This window comes from Kogia breviceps, chromosome 6 (assembly GCF_026419965.1).
Source record: "Kogia breviceps isolate mKogBre1 chromosome 6, mKogBre1 haplotype 1, whole genome shotgun sequence".
NCBI lineage: Eukaryota > Metazoa > Chordata > Mammalia > Artiodactyla > Physeteridae > Kogia > Kogia breviceps.
In genome coordinates, this window is record NC_081315.1 from 71,088,032 (window position 1) to 71,106,387 (window position 18,356).

An 18,356-nucleotide genomic window follows, 5' to 3' on the forward strand; every position below is an offset into this window, starting at 1 on the left:
CTCTTCGTTGTGGTGCAGAGGCTTCTCATTGCGGTGGCTTCTCTTGTTGCAGAGCACAGGCTTTAGGCATGCAGGCTTCAGTAGTTGTGGTACATGGGCTTTAGAGCGCAGGCTCAATAGCTGTGGCGCACAGGCTTAGTTGCGCCGTGGCATGTGGGGTCTTCTCGGACCAGGGCTTGAACCCATGTCCCCTGCACTGGCACGTGGATTCTTAACCACTGTGCCACCAGGGAAGCCCTCACAGCTTATTTAATGCCTCCAAATCATGTTGCCAGTTTGGCACATATGTGTTACAAAGATTAGAAGGAAAATTTCAAATGTCACGTGACATTTTTCTTTGTCTGACTTTTTTAAACTTCTAAATTACCATGATCTCTATAATTTATCTTGAAATGATGAAACAATGTAGGGAAAATAATCCAAACATTTAGAATTTAGGACTAGTTAAATTCATTTTAGTTTTTCCATACTAGCCTATCCTTATCATCAAATAATCTATCCTCTTTAGTTCTTCCACAAATCCCTTAATCCCTCTATCCCATGACCAATGACTCCTTTTGTAAGTAGAGAGAGCTTCCTTTTCTTTTTCTTTTTTTTTTTTTTCCTGTGCAGAGACTATTTTTGCATTCTCTGTGTTTCTACAAGAGTAGCAGTGTAGGAGAGTTCATTTCTTAACATAGTTTACAGTGCAATAAGAAAATAACCAGTTCAGGTTAATGTTGCAAAAGAAGTAAGTGTAGAAGCTACAATTTTGATCATAGAAATAATATGAAATAGGGCTTCTCTGGTGACGCAGTGGTTGAGAATCCGCCTGCTGATGCAGAGGACGTGGGTTCGTGCCCGGGTCCGGGAAGATCTCACATGCCGCGGAGCGGCTAGGCCCGTGAGCCATGGCCGCTGAGCCTGCGCATCCGGAGCCTGTGCTCTGCAACCGGAGATGCCACAACAGTGAGAGGCCCGTGTACCGCAAAAAAAACAAAACAAACCAAAACAAAAGAAATAATGAAACTCCACTTTTCACAGTAGAAAGCTAGATACATCCAAGTTGATATACTGTATTTGGATGAAATCTCTAAGGCCATTTTTTTTTGTTTATTGCTTTGGGGTTTTCAAGTTGACATACTGTATTTGGATGAAATCTCTAAGGCCATTTTTTTTTGTTTATTGCTTTGGGGTTTTCAAACTATTTTGATATGCTCGGCTCTACACTTATTCACATGATAGATTAGGAATCAGAGATTATGAAAGTCAAGTAGGTAGTAAATAAGTGGATCAGCATATAGGTTAAACTGTGTGAGAAAGTGTGGGAAAAAAAAAAGCCCACTCTGTTACAACAGAATGCAATAATTAATGGCTGAAATTATGCCCTTAATCCAAGGGAAGGGTAATTATTTTCATTATCTTCTATTTAAAGAAAATATATATGCATTTTATATTTTTTAAATTAAACATTGTCAATTTAAAAAATAGGTACATAGAGAATTAACCTTTATCTGCCTTGGTGATGCCTCCTAATTCCAGTCATATGTGATATAATGACTCTTGCTGTTAATAGTATAAAAAGGCAGAGAGCAAAGCTGTAGAGTGCTTGGGTTAAAGAGTGTAGGATCCTTAGGAGAAACTAAGTACACAGGACAATATTCAAGTTAAGAGAGCAAATAAGGAAACAAATAGGGAGAAACATATTTAGCAACAGTAATTAGGGGGTTTCACCCATCCCTCATGTGGATTTGGAAAGGGTTTGTTGCTGGGGTTTGAAGAAGATCCAAATAGGCAGCCAGCAATGATTTCAGGGACTTAGCTCTTCTGGCAGGTGGCCACTACAACAGATTGCTTCATAAGTGTTCAGGAGATTGCTTTGTTCCAAAAAGGTGGTGATGTCTTGAAGAGGATAAAAGTGTGTTGGAGTTCCATGGTGGTCTGGTCACCATGGGGTTTCTGAAGGACAAAGCACAAGGCACGGGTTTTGACTAAAGGTGGGTGATGGCGCTATAGGCAGTGAGTGCCACCGGTCTACACTTTAGATGTTTGATAAATGTTATGTCATATTTTCTGTTTATTAATTTTAAAATCTGTGTGAAAAATACTAATCTGACATTTTAGATATTCCCAGGAGAGCTAAGTAAAGGGAATGTGGCTCCATATCTCTCTGGCTGCTTTCACCCTGCTTTATTTTTCTTCATAGCCTTCATGTTCTGATAAGGTGAGGTAGGCAGAATAATGGCCCCCAAAGATACCTGTGGCCTAATCCTCAGAACCTGTGAACATGTTATCACACATGGCAAAAGGGACTTTGCAGATGTGATTAAGTTAGGGACCTTGAGGTGGGATTATTTCGGATTATATGCGTAAACCCAGTCTAATCCCATGGGTCCTTAAAAGCAGAGAGAACGTTTCCTAGCTGAAGTCAGAGGGAGATAGGACTATGTAAAGATAATCAGAGGGGTACAATGTTGTTGCCCATGAAGATGGAGGAAGGAACCCATGTGAGAAATTTCTAGAAACAAGAAAAATGATGAAACTGATTCCAAGAGCTTCCAGAAAGGAATGCGGCTCTGCCAACACCTTGATCTTAGACCAGTGAGACCTGTGTTGAAATTTTAACATAAAGAACTGTAGGATAATAAACTCATGTTGTTTTAAGTTTGTGATAATTTGTTACAGCAGCGGTTGAAAACTAATACATAAGATATATATTTTTCTCATTGTCCTCCCATTCTCTATATATACACACTGGAATGTAAACCATAAAAGGACATGAAATACCTATTTACTTAGCACACTCTCCTTAGGATATTTTGAAATGTAGCAGATGTGCAATAAATATTTATTGAATGAATGGATGAGTGAATGTGAGAAAACTATTTAAATAGGATTTATGAAATTTTTCTCCAATAAATGTGTTAAAATAACAATGTTGAAAGATACATTCTTATAATTTTGAAGCACTGTTGTCTATATTTTATTTGAGCTTCAAAAACACTTCTATCATGTTTTACAAAAGTGGAAATAGATTTTCACAAGTAATAAAAATATGGGAATATTTCTTAATTATCAAGACTAACAGCAAACTAACATTTTAAAACCCATTTAAATGTGTTGGATTCATATAAGTACCATATAATTTGATAAAGCTAAGAAACTGAGAAATTTTATGTAAGGAAGACATCTGACATCCCAGAGGTGCTTCACAAATTGGTAGTACTTTGGGGTCATTTCTGTAGTCCAAGGCTTTGGCTTTGACCTTGCCATTACAAATCTAGACAAGGGATACAGTTGTTGCATTTGGAAGCAGTCAGGTTCTCAAGGGACAACCCTCACTCATTCATTAAATAATATTGGAGAGTGCTTGCTATGTACTAGGTATGGGTCTAGGTGCTAAGGACGCAGCAAAGTACAAAGCAGACAAAAATTCCAGCCCTCATGAAAACCCATTCTAGTAGGGGAGGTAGACAGTAAAATAATGCAAATATAAAATATAAGTCTCCCCCACTTTTGAAAGTTTGCTTTACACCACTTCGCTTTTGCAAAAAACCTACATTAGTACCTGTTTTCACTAATGGAAAGAAATCCAAAGAGAATTTTCATTTTTCCAAAAAGTGAAAAGCAAAGATAGCATTCAGCATTTGTTTTGCATTGAGCCCTTATAGAGGCAGCACACACCTTATGAAGAGAGAGAGAGGCACTGCCAAGTGCCTTCCTGGGAACTAGACTGGGCATCAAGCTGCCATAGCTTTGAACTGTGTGAGCATCTGTGCTTTATCTTGATTGATTTTGTGCATCTGTTAGCAAGATGTGTCCTAAAGTAATTGCTTCTTCATTTTATGCCAATTCAGCTTAGGAAAAGTTTCATAGGAATGTTACATGGTGATTAGATCTGTGGAGGAAAGTATGACAGGGCAAGTTAAACAGGGAGAGAGTGTGTGTAGTGTTTCTTTTATAAAGAGGATACCTAGGGAAATCTTCAATGAGCAGATGAAATTAAGCAAAGCAAGAGGGTGAGCTATGAAACTCTGGAGGAAAATTATCCCAGGCAGTGGGAACAGTAAATGCAAAGCTTTGAGTCAGGGTCAACCTGGTGTATTTGAGGACTTGCAAGAACATTACTTATTTATAGTACTTTAATTAATTTTAATGTGTAAATTTGAACTTTATTGAAGACCTCTAAATCAGACAGCATAGCATGACCTGAAGAAGTACTTTCCAATTTAGTATATCAAAATGATTCACTTTTTTAGTTATATCTGGGATTATCGTTTAATTGCTGAGTTTCCAACTGGCAGGTCAGACTTTTCCACATTTGTTGGTATTCTGGGATGCTTGGACCAAAAGTAGTATTTAAGTGACCTATCAACAGAAAGCCCATTCATTATCATCTGTCTTAGGATTCCTTTATCCTCAATATTGAAGTGACCTCTAAGAGTATGGCCTGAATAGTCTAGATAATCCTTTGAAGTCTGTTATGTGAGATCTGAAGGAAGTGTAATCATCATTGTTCCAAGTCTTTGTTTTGAGAAAGGATGATGCAAGTCAAATGAGCATCCTGTGAATCAAGAGAACACGCCATCATTTTCTTATTTATATATCTGAATCATTCAATTCTATCACAAAAAATAATAATTTCATTTGGACATAAAATGTGAAATCAAGTAAGTAAAAGAAAAAATTCCAGGGTTGTACACAATAATCAGTTCACATGAGCTCTTCTTTCTCAATAAGGTTCTGGCTTTGAGATCTTGGCTTTGCTGATGTGTATGGAGTGGCCAAATACCAATACCAGGGAGGCTTCCCTGAGGTTAGGGAGAACATATTTTGAATTATTGAGTAATTAAATGAAATGACAACTACATAACTTGTAATGGAGGCTGTAACTATCTAGTGGCTACACATACCACTTTTGCCTGGAAGAATGGCTCACTAGTGGTAAGGTTTCTTAGACATGGCATGGGATCAAGGTCAGTTAGCATATCAAGAGAAATATTTCATCCTGGACATCTGTACTTCTGTGCCCCAAGTGTAAATCCTATTCATTCATTCATTTGATAAATATTTTCTGAGCATCTACTTAATAACAGGCACTCTTTTCTGGGCTAAAGATATGGCAATGAAAAAAGTAGTTTGAAGTCCCTAACCTTCACAAAGCTTATACTCTAGTAGGTTTTGGTTGTTAAATAAATTCTTTCTTTTCAGCTGAATTCTATAGTGTCTCTCTGACTTGGGCAGTGCTGAATAGATAAATGTTTTTCTGCTTTGTCCCTCTTTTAGAGTTGTTAAGAAGGTAATTTATTGTGTTTTGGCTTGGCTAAGTTTTTTACATTCCATTGTTTATGTTATGGCTTTAGCTATGTTGATATACATGTGTCCATGCTTATGTGTTCCTACACTTTCTCAATAAATTACCCATTTATTGACTGCTTTTTTAGGATATATTCTAAAAATATCAGCTCTCAAATACTACACTGAAAATACTCTTCTAACACTGAAAACAGAATTTATAGGCATTGTAAAAAATTTAAAATACAGAGTATAGAAGATATAAAATAAAATCTACTTCCCCATTTCCCTCTTCTCTCACCAGGTTCTCTGATTAATTTCTCTCCTTAGAAATAGGACCTTTCTTTCTATATTCCTCCTCTGAACACGCACCTCTTTTTCCCCAAAACAAAAATCCTACATTACATTTTTTTCTTTTTCCCAGTTTAATCATTATTTGACTTTTTTTGGAGTATAGGAATTTCCTCCCTTATTAAATATATGTTCATGTCTATATTCACATGTTAACACCTCTTTCTCCTCCATTATAAAGATGAAAGAAGGAAGATATAATTCTCAATCCAAAAACTTTATGATTCTCCAGTAATAATTTTATGGGAAGATGATTTTTAACTATATAAAGCTTCTCTAGATCAGATTATTTTAACAAATTTTCCTTACCTCGAGTTTTATTTTTATTACATGTAATTTGTTAAAGTTGAATTTTAAAATTTCTAGTTACTTGTCATAATTAACTTTACATGGACTGTATATAGTTATCAAATTGCTTCAGTAGATTTCAGAATTGCAAATAACTGTCCAATATCATGAGCTAAATGAAGCTTACATAGATTCTCAAATAAAGGTCATAGAAATGTAAGCAGTAAGAACTATTTAGCCATGGCACAGATGTTGTGGTCATTACAGGAGTTGTGTCTTTAATTAAATTTATTCTCTAGTGCCAGTTCAAAAACTTTGTTTTTCACACAAAAACCCAATTATACAGTCAAAAGATGTTATGCTTCCATGAGTTGAAAGTCAAGAAGAAAAATGTTACAAAATTAATGCAAGCTTTTTATTCAAATGTTGTTACTGTACTATAATAGAGAAACTTTCTGTTATTGCCAATATTGAAATGTACAGATGACCACAATAAATGGGAGAGGGAGTTAAAGATTCTTTATTCTAAAATTAGGTAACTTAAAGGTATAGAACACTAATGTTTTTACTAGATGATTAAAATATCTTGAGAAAGTCAGAGTTTATTCTGCAACAATAAAATATTCAAACCAAATGGAAATGAAAATTTAAAACCAAGTTTTGAATATATTGACATTTTGTATTTTTCCATCTATTTAGATCTGCTTATGATATAAGGCATGCTATTTTACCATTTGGATTTGTATTTTAAGTAACAGAAATTCTCCTCACTCACATTTGAATCATTTACACTTTCAATTCAAATAGCCTAAGTCTTTAAGAGAAGATCAAATAAATTGAAAAGCAAGTAACATTTCTATGCTTTGATCCAGAATTAATACTATGAAAGGTAAAGTAGCAGAAAAATTATAACATTTATTTGATGTAATGTGAACAAAAAGGCTGAAATATTGTCCCTAATGCAGTTATCAGTGATGTCTGTCAAACTTATACAACACAGCTCTGTATACTGTTATGTCCCAAAATGTATGAATGAAAACTTAAATTTTTAAATATTAAGCTAAATTTATTCCTTGGACTGTTTACTAAAGAATGTGGAAATTCCAATTGCTTTTGCAGCAGTGAAATTTATTTTAAAAATATTACAATTCTATAATGTCAAAGTCTTGAGCCTTTTCATTTGCATGGTTTTCATGTGAGTAGATTTTCCAGGAAAGTAAAAGTAAAAATTAAAGAAAAATGAGAATATTTCAGTGTTTTTAAAAAGTTTCTTGACACAAAAATCATTCAGTTATGTTTGTAAACCCAGTTTCATTAGATTGGTACTTTGCCCTTTTTATTCTTTTGAGGATTTTAGGATGGAACGATCTAGGTTCACATAACTTCTTGAGCCAATTTACTAATGTTTCTTTGTGCTCCAATTCATATTCTTGTGTGTGTATGTATGTATTATATATATATATACATATATATGTGTAATATGTATATATTTGACCAATTCCTCTAAAGCTGGCTAGAAAAGTCCATATAGAAATTAAAGTGAGATGAATCTGAGAAAAGTACAAGTTGGTAAATCTAACTCTTGAATCTCAAGTGATTCAAAAAGAACACCTGAAGGTGTCTCTATTTCCAGGAATGATATAATCACCTCACTCCACCACCCCAATTATTATCTGCTGCCCTTCAATGGACATAAAACTTACCTTTCTTTTAAAATATATTCTTTATATTTGAGGATGGAGAAGGGGAAAATTAAAATGAAAACAACTTACTCTAATCCCCTAATGTTGGTAATCATAGCCTAATTCTATCCCTATCATAAAAGGAAATAAGTATACAAATAAAAGACTTGGTATTGCTACTGACTTAATCTCTTTAGTACCTTTCTGTGTGTTGAAAGTGAGATTTCTAAATTTGCAGTTGGGTTATTTCTCTCTGTGACTGTTACACTCGCCTTCCTGACCAGAGATGCACAGTCCAGAGACAAGTGATCAAATGATTCAAAACCCTTGGTGTAAGTGCAACGGGAAGCTGGCATCCTCAGCTGGCTGTAATTCTCTAACCCCTGACTTTGCATTCTCTGCTTAAACCACATCCATTTCCCCCTTTATTTTGGAAAATTTCTGTGTTACTGGCACTGTTTCTTTTCCCAGCTTTGAAGTCCTTGAGAAGAACAAGGTCCTCAATTGGCTTGCAGAATTTTAGGAAATATTAACCTTCAAATACTTAACTGATGTCATGGGAATGTTAATTGCAATCTCAAACTAACTTCCAAGGGATTAAATCCCTACCCAGTTTACACAACAGCCTCTCATTTAGCTCCCTCCAAACATTACATCAATCTCAAAGACCAGAGGCACTGGCCTGCAAATGCAGCCTGCCTTCTCTACCCTACAACCTTGCCTGTCATCTAGAGATGCATGTCCTCAGTGGGTCTCATTTAAATCTTTCTTTTTTTTTCTTTTTGACTTATGCCAAATTATGACATCAGGGCCAGTCTATTAATGCTAGAAAACTTCACAGCTAGTTCAAGTTATTTCTAGACATGTATATCTTCCCCAATTTGTCTTTATCCCTTATATCAAATTACAGAAAGGCACCACGTACATGACCCAAAGAAACAGTTTATCCATGAATGTCCCTATCTGTAGATATTGAAATACAGCATATGAGAGAACAAGGGCAAGTATTTATATATTAGAATAAAGAAAGAGGTTCAGGCTGTGGCTGTGTTTTAGGCATTAGAAGTCTGTTTAGCTCTGTTGCTTTGGTTGGTACTTACTATATTGCACTTCAAGCTTGTTTGGTTGTCCCTTGTTTTAAATGTACTTCAGTCTTTTATCGTTGCTACTACCACTTTTAGAGCTCACCAGGCATCCATGTATGTAATGGAAGAAGATACTTTGACAAAAACTTCTACAAAATTCACTCAAATCCATGTTCTTCTCATTGCTTCTCTTTGGGGACATAGGTGCATAATATTTCCCAATCTCATTTACTGTCAGGTGTGGCCATGTGACTGGCTTCTAGCTAAAACTCTGAGTAGTAGAGATGTGTGCATTTCCAGATCAAGCCTTTGTGAAGGTAATGTGCCTTCTCTTCACTCTCTTTCCCCTTCAGCTCGCTAAATGCAAATGTTGAGAGACCCCTAGGGGATTTCAGCACAAACCAGAAGGAGCCTGGATCCCTGAACCACTTATTGAAAGGAACCCAGTGTTTTCCAGGAACACTTCTTTGGATTGTTAATGTGAGCAAAAATTAAACTTCCATCATGACTGAGTCACTGTATATTTTGGAGACTATTCATCACAGCAGTTAGCTTCCTATAATAGAGATCAACTTGGACAATTTTATTAATTGGGCATACTTATTAATACTGAAATAAAAGAGTAAAACCACTAAAGTTGTGAATGTAATATGTATATTGTTGCAACCATTAAAAAAAAGCCGTGGATAGACGATTTCTGAATTGATTTAAATGCTAAAGAAATAAACTCCTAGTGCCAAGTAGAGTTACTAAGCAAGTATTTTTTTAATTTGGTAAAAGTCTCAGCTCTCTCCAGGCCCTACTTTCTAATCTAATCCTGAATATTGCACTTTAAGACTATAACCATCCCTGGAGGTCTATTCTTGACTTGGCCCATCTGTCCCTGAAAGTCTGTTTTTGATTTCTGGGGCTTCTGTGAGTGAGGAAGACACTTTTCTACTGACTGCATAAACGACTTTGTAGGTTTCAGCCCATCTTGTATGATGCTTCCTTTACTGCTCTTTAATATGTCTTTGCCTTTGGTCTCATAAATATCCTGTGCACAGTTAAATTTCCTCTGCTCTGAGTAATTTATTTTTGCTAGTTGTATTCAATAACCAGTTCCAAGGATGATTCCCATTTTGGCTGAGTTAGCATTTTTACTAGGAGCTCTCATTGATTGATCTAGAACATGGCTTCTGTAGGCATCATGTGGTCTCTATGAAGTTTGTTCACTTTATTTTCATAGACTCTTCCAGACTGTGTCAGATAGCTTCTTACTGCTTTAAAGCTAGGCCTCCCATTTTCTATCTGAGTGGTGGTGCCATTCTTACATCTTCTGCAAAGTGGACACAGTCAACATAACTGAGCTCAGTTAATGAGAGATTTTTCAGTTATTGGTTCATCCACTTCTCTAATTTCTATTCAATATTGAATCATACTGCAAGTGTCAGAGAGGAACGGCCAGAAATAGACGCCTAGACTGAAATTTAGGCAACTTGGGTTCAATTCAGATCCACTAACTACCAATTAATAATATTCTAAAATATTCCTGATATTTTATCTCTGCTAAAAATTAGGAATAAAAATACTTCTTACCGCAAGTTAAGAATGAACTTGGGTTGCTTCAAGGACTAAATAAAATCATGAACTGGAAGCACTTAACAAATGTTATACAAAGAAATAATATAAGTGTAGGTATAATGTTTTAAAGTTCCTCAAATATCATTAGAGTATATACTGTTTTGAACACATGATGATATGTAAGAAATTCAGAAAATGTAAAGTTCATTCTCTTATCTTTTATGTTGTGGAGTCTTTTTCTCTTTGCATAATCAAATAATTGCTCTGGCTTTTCTTTTTCACATATATTCTAAATAAATACATAAAAGAGAAGAAGACATTGAGTGGATGAGGAACATTGTGATGAATTCTGGGGGCCCAGTGAATTTCAGCAGCAGAAAAGCAATCCCTGAGGTCTGCTGGCCTCAGACACATCTGTTTGCCTGTTTTATAGCCTCTTGGTATACAGAATATTGTTTTGGGGGAATAATTTTGTGGTTGAACATCAAGGCCTCCTGTCTCAGGATATGTGCTGAGACATTTTAGGAGATGACTACTACAACCGAGAGAATAGGCCGATGCTATTAACTCAGTCCAGCAGGAGCCATGAATAAATTACATACCATGAAAGCTTTTTGTGAACTGAATTTTCCAAAGACCCTTCTTCACTTTATGCTCCATTTCTTTTAGCTGCCTCTTTTTCTTTTACTTTTCCCCTGCCTTAGAAATACTGAGAGTTTTTGCCTATGATGCATTTGATTAAAAAATATATATATAACACATGGGCTCTTTAGATGAGGCAAAAATGAGATATTCTATTTTCCACAAATAGCAATTGAATTATTACACTATTCTGTGTTGTAATATATCACATAGGTTTAATATTGTACACCAATTATCTAACCTGGGCCCATAGTGTAGTTCTTAACACATAGAAAGCATTTACTATGTAATTTTGAATAAATGAATGATGTAATATACAGTATTAGTTCAGAATTATTGCTTGCATTTTTTCTACACACATCCAAAAATGATAAAGGAAATTTTCATGTCTTTTAAAATTTTTTCAGGCCAAAGACTTATGCTTCAGATAATCTAGATACTTTTATAAAGATATTCATTGAAAAATATGTCTATTCCCTGGAGGACGGAATAGGTTTGCTTATAGCAGCTGTAGTGCACCTCCAATAATTAATTAAAAATTGACCTGCTTATTTGAGGCAGATAAATATTTGCCTAAAACCTTAATCGTAAATAAAATGAAGAAGATTCATTAAGAAAGTTAAAGGGTAGCTATTTTGGTGGTCTAACAGCCTTCTGTCTGCAGAATAGACTTTTAAAGAAAGTATTTGTCATTCAGAAGATGGTTCTTCTATGTGATTTTTTGGAAACAATTCCTAAGATTGTTTCATTCTCTGAATTTCATCATAGAGATGGGACCTTGGATTTCCTTTGTGGAAGATTTCTTTAATACCATATCTTAGCTCTAGACTATTAGAATGAAATATTTGAGTGACTTAACAACAAAAATTTATTTCTCACAGTTCTGGAGGCTGTGCTGGGAAGTCCCAGATCAAGGTGCCAGCTGATTCAATTCCTGATGAGGGTCCTTTACGTGGTTTGCAGACAGCTACCCTCTTGCCCTATCTTTGAATGGAGCAGGGGGAAAAAAGGGGGAGAGAGGAAAATAAGGTGGCTCTTTTTATAAGGGCACTAATCCCATCATGGGGCTCTACCCTCATGACCTCATTTAAACCTAATTAACTCCCATAGACCCTACCTCCTAATATTATACCATCACATTGGGTATTAGGGCTTTAACATATGATTTGGGAGGACAAAAACATTCAGTCTATAGCATATCACCAGGGAACCTGTGCTATCACTTTCCTGAAGGAGAAATGGCTACATCATGGTTAATAGTAAGTGCTCAGATACAACAAAGCAAGTTTCAGAAGAGCTTCTAAGAGTTGTTTCTTGAGAAACTTGACCAAGATTATCTAGTGTTTTACAATAAAGACTCAGGCGCAGTGGAAACACATCTCAAATTTTACATTGTAAAGTCAGCACACAATGATATTAGTGTAATTATCAGTGATGGTCCTTGAATTAAGTAAATAAAGTGGAAAAATTAATAACATTGATTCTTTTACCATACTTACTTTTGTTACCTTCCATTTATGCCTAATGATGCTGGTTTTCCATTTAAGGTATTAATTTATCAGTTCCTTTTGAAAGCTGAACTTATTTTAAGTCATTTGATTTAAAAAATATGAAATGCATTCTTAGCTATGACAAAACTCTAAAGTTGGTATATTAGAAAATAACGTAGAGGAATACTGGGTTATCATAATTTTAAAGTGTTCCTTCTATAAACACCCCTACCAATTTATTTTGTGACCTTTTGCAACACTCAGCAATTCTTATGACAATAGCTCTTATTTATTCAAATTTCATTTGTTGTACTTTGAGCTAATTTCATCTTTGTTTTCCATCATGGTTACCACTACTCCCTATTACACATACTCAACCATGGTACCTACTATTGGAATTATGGAAAATTATATAAAACAAACTCTACAACCTGGTTGGGTTGGTAAGACACATCTGCAAGAGAGGGTAATTACCATGAATTGCCCTTTACCCGGTTGCACAATACTAAGATGATGATAAATCTTAGTGTCCATATGCAATATGTACATTTGATTGTCTTTAGCAGTTACCTAAAATTTATGAAGGGATAATCACCAAATGCATATAATCTTCTAAATATGTTTCTTTTGGCCTGAAATTCTAACCTTTAAAATAATTTATAAAAAGCATATCATTTTATGTAAGTTAAAGTCTTACAAGAAATAGTAATTAGTTATAACAGTGGTTCATATTGGTCTCTCTAAGAGGGAAAGATGGTGGTCCAGATACAGAAAGTAAGAGAAAAGAGAGTGAATGCTGAAACAGGAAGTGGCAAGCTTGAAGGAGAAAAGCACACTTGGCCTTTTTTAAAATTTTGTATGTCGGTGGCATCCTTTTCTTCCAAATTGTCTCTTTCCCTGGAGGTATTTTCAAGTTTCTTAAAAGATGGTTTGAAGAAACTTACCTTAATTTAACTTAAAAAAAGAATGTCACATATATCTTTGAGAAAGAGAGAAGGCTTTACCAGATCAAATATAGGATGTCAAGTTGTTTCAATATACAAGTTGATAATGAAAGGTTTTTAACATTGTATACTAGCAGAAAATAATCTTTAGCCATAGATTTCCATAATAATACATTTATTTTTATCGATGTACTAGATGTCAATTCTTGATGGTATCCTACTGGCTTTAAAAAAAAAAGATTTTATATCCCAGGGTAAATATTATTGAATATTTTTTCTTATGCCTCATTTTCAAACAGCTATATTTGTAAAATGTATAGGTGTTAAGAAAAATACCTAGCCTAATGATGGTCTACTGCTATATAACCACTACCCACAATAACAAATAGTTCTTCCACATTGTGACCAAAAGCCACATTTAACTTAATACTAGCAGAAGAGGATTATTCCCCAGTTCCTCCTCATACCCAGACACTCCTCTGCTTGACTAGGTTGTGTTATTTTCTTTAAAGGAGAAGTTCATGCCAGTTTGTTAGTTCAAGTTCACAATAATTAACTGGGCAACATTGGAGTGGATACTGTGCCTAAGTGAGAGATCACATCATCTGATTACTCACTTCTACTTCATGTGAGCTACAGTGTCCAAGTGGGTCAAGAAAACCAGTAAGGGTCTTTCTCTTTTGCTTCCTTCCCCTTTATGTGTGAATAAGCAATTAGGTGGGACTGGGGACTGTAGTGTAGTGTTGAGTATGTAGTGATGAAGGTGTCATGATGGTAATGATGATAATGATCATTATTATAACTAATATTTGAGTGCTTACTATTTATCATGCATTATTGAAGTATTTAACATTAATACATTAATTACAACTCTAGTATGAAGTGGATATGATTATTATTCCCATTTCACAGATGAGAAAAATGAGGCACAGAGAAGTTAAGTGACTTGTTCCAAAAGTTGTCATTGCTGAGATTGAACCTAGCCATCTTGCTTCTTTATTTTTTACTTGTTCCTCTGTTCATCTACTAGGAATGAGCCAAGATCTCAAGATTTGAATTTGGGAAAGGAGATGTGAAAATGATAGAGAGAGTAGATCCCAAGACTAAAACATGGGTTTGGACTCAGCTTTTAACAGAGTGCTAAAATAAGGGTATCGGGTGGTATTAGATTCTCATCTTGCTGCTGTTCCTTGCGTATAATTCTTTGAGAAAGCTTGTGGGTAGAATTTAGGTGTGCAATAATTTAATTGACAAGAGCAATAATTGGTCATTTCTTCCTTTAAGGTCAACTAACTTCACCCAATAGCCATCATTATTTCTAACTTAAATAATATTAATTGCAGCTTTATAGCATGCGGCTAGTTTAAATTGACATTTTTATTGCTTCCATTTATTAAAAGCAACACAAGCAAAATTTACCTTCTTTTCCACAATCTTCAAATATTTGAAATGCCAGTGTGGTGGAGTGACTGCTTGATCATACTTTCCCAGTTCTTTGGCACTATAAAACACTAAAGGGGACAGAAAAGTCATCATGTTAAGGACTGTGTCCCTTTCAGCCTAAGCCTAAGATGTGCTCGTTTCAGGGCAGATAATGAAGATGCTGTAAGGAAACTATTTTCATAGAGGAACTTTTCAGAAGATAATTCTACCTTAAAAGAATTAGATATGCTTGGTCATATCCCACATTTTTAGAGTTCAGAACTGAGTCTGCTCACATGATGATGTTTATTTATCAGATGTGTTCCTTGACCAGCCACTAGGATCTTATTTATATAATCTGGGGAGCAGGGAGAAGAGTTGGGAAGGTAAGTGAGAAAAGGGAGAAATCAACCAGGAGATGTAGAAACTGATGGAGATGTTTTGCCTCAAGAGTTCTTAACATTTAGAGACTCAAATCAGTATTTCCTAGATATTCTTAAAGGAAACATGCATTTCTTTTCTTTCCTGTTGAACATACCACCTGGGTTGGGAATGCCTAACATTGGATAGAGTTTAACATTAGTTTGTTATTGGCAGTGTTCTAGAGTGTGTAGCTACAGTGCTACTCAGCAGAAGTAGCACTGAAAGTACTTGGAAAAAAGGAGGGTCTACTTAAGTAGGTATGAAGTGTCTTCATGTAGCTCTGGAGACAGTTGAGGCCTCAGAAACAGTACAAAAAAGGCCAGGGTAGAAGAAATAATTCTTGGATGCCCTGTGGTTGCTAATTGACATGGTCATGATATCCAGGAAATATGCTGCAGGATGACTGGAGTGATTTTGGAAGGGAATGTTGTGCTTAAACCTGGAAATCCTGCAGTAGCAGGTGGGCAGTGAAGGAGTAGAGCCAGAAAATACTTTTTTCTAAATTTGACACTTTTTCAAACGCTGGTCTTTCTTGGCTTCATAACAAAGGGCTGCACGTGCCTGGAAATCATTTCTAAACTCTCATTGAATTATATGAGCCTCCCTTTGTTAGTTAGTAAATAAGAAAAATATTAATAACAGGTATTGCATATTTAATTAAGGAATCATTTATGAGCACACTATGTATACAGTACTGTGCTAAGTTGGTGCCTCTGGCAATTGAAGGATCCAGTGCTTTTAAGGGGAAAATGGTAGGCAAACATGAAAGTTTTACATAATGTGCCACAATTTATTGTTTAGGAATATATGTCCTAAATGTTATTCTAGAGAAGGAAAAAGTAAAGGTGGTTTGGGATGTGATATGGAAGGGTGGCATTAGGGACAGAGTGCTTGATAAAGAAATTAAAAGATAAGTACGATTTGGATCAGAAGAGAAAAAACAATAGCCCAGGTGAATTTAAGCTTCACACACTTTACAGGCTAAGCTCCACAAAGACAATTTTTTGTTTGTTTGTTTGTTTTTGTTTTTTTGGTGGTATGCGGGCCTCTCACTGCTGTGGCCTCTCCCTTTGCGGAGCACAGGCTCTGGACGCGCAGGCCCAGCCGCTCCACGGCATGTGGGATCCTCCCAGACCGGGGCACGAATATGCGTCCCCTGCATCCGCAGGCGGACTCTCAACCACTGTGCCACCAGGGAAGCCCAAAGACAATTTTTTTTTCTTCAGCACTATATGCTCAGAACCTAGGACAGAGCCTGGCACATAACAGACATATTCAATAAATGTTCACTAAATGAATGAATGCTGAATTGTTAAAACACTTGAAAACTATTGTATTCCTTTTGTGATGACATTTGAGATGATCTAATTAAAGAGAAGTTTTCCTCCTTGGACTTAAACTTGGCAGTGAATGTGGCTAAGGTTGACCAATTTCTGTCTCATATCAATTAAACCTTTCGTGGGTTTTTTACTCGAAATGCAGTCATTAATGAGCAGCTGCCCAGGACAATGATAATGATGATGATAATACATTGCCCTTACACAGTCTCCCTTATCCATGAGAACCTAAGTGCTTTACCAACAATAATTAACATAGCTCTTATGGGAGGTAGGAAAGTATAATTAACACCATTTACAGATGAAAATGGAAATAGAGAGATATTAAGCGACCATCTCAGAGAGATGTAGTAAGTCAGCCATTTATTATTTACAAAATGTCAGCCTTCATATCTTATTAAGGCTTGAGAACAGTAAATGACCAATATCTGTTAACTGTTCAAACCATAAGTTAGTGTCTCTCTTTTAGAGATGTTAATAAAATGACAGAAATGAAGGTAAATTTGGAAGTTCACCAGTCAATGTACTCCTTGAGACCTAATTTCAATTCTTGTTCAAATTGATGGGTGCTAATAGGTTAAGGAAGGTATGCATCTCTTGAAGGTCTTCTACATAAGTTCCCTTGGCTCATATAAATTTAGGAGTGTAATAATTATTCAGTTCTCAAGTCAAAATGATTGTTTTATCCCATGTTTTGTTCCCTGTTCTCAAAACTCGTGCTTTTTTCTCCTCATTTATAAAAATGGCCCCACCCCAGACACTAAGATCAATATGGATTCTGTCAAGTGATTTGAAGCATAATTGAGTTACAGTGATTCACCATCAAGATAAGCTTATTTTGTGTTTGATTTGATCTTGTTTTCTCCTCATAGTGATGAAAACTCTCCATTGATGTGTGTGTGTGTGTGTGTGTGTGTGTGTGTGTGTGTGTGTGTGTTTCAGGAACACCAAGTATTTGTTTCCCTCTTCTTTTGTTAATAGTATACTTGCATCAGGATATCTCTGACACAAGTGACAGAAAATACCCCCAAATGGATATAAGCAAAAACGTTTATTGGCTCTGTTAATTAATTCAGTGGTAGAACTGGCTTCAAGTTTGGTCTCCTTGAGCTCAAAAAGTGTCACCAAGATCTAGTTTTTTTCTCTCCTCTTGTTCAAGTCTCATCGGCGTATTGGCTTTACATGTGGTGGCAAGATGACAGCTACTCCCATTACAAATTTTCAGGTTCAAGTTCAGTGGAGGAGAGTATTGCCAACATCCTCAAACCCTCAGAAGAATTTCCATTGTACCATACTGGTCTGATTGGGTGACCTGTTCATCCCGACCAACCCTTCTTGTCCAAGGCATGCTATCCGGTGCATTAGGTTGGAAAAATTAGAGCCCATCCTTGATGAGGGGTTGGAGTAAATCGTCACTCAAACCATACCTCTGTTTGTAACATTACAATACTTACCTTTCTCCTAACCTTTAGGGACTTGATACTTCACCCAGTGCAACTCTATGATTTGTCATATAGCTGTCAATCACAGTACTCCACAGTAGTAGTGCCTCCACCCCTCCACCCACAGAGGGTTGATCATAGTGCTTATCCTCCCATCTAAAGTGATAGGCCTGGGGCTTCCCTGGTGGCACAGTGGTTGAGAGTCCGCCTGTCGGCAGGGGACGCGGATTCGTGCCCGGGTTTGGGAGGATCCCACATGCCGCAGAGCAGCTAGGCCCGTGAGCCATGGCTGCTGAGCCTGCACGTCCGGAGCCTGTGCTCCGCAACGCGAGAGGCCACAACAGTGAGAGGCCCGCGTACCGCAAAAAATAAATAAAGTGATAGGCCCAATGAATGACCAATGCCAGTTAAAT

The 18,356-nt window shown here is 36.1% G+C and overlaps 1 pseudogene; it reads right to left on the reverse strand.

The window, feature by feature from the left end:
- Positions 1-4,164: 4,164 nt before the first annotated feature.
- On the reverse strand, positions 4,165-17,849 carry LOC131758171 (peroxiredoxin-4 pseudogene; annotated as a pseudogene).
- Positions 17,850-18,356: the final 507 nt, after the last annotated feature.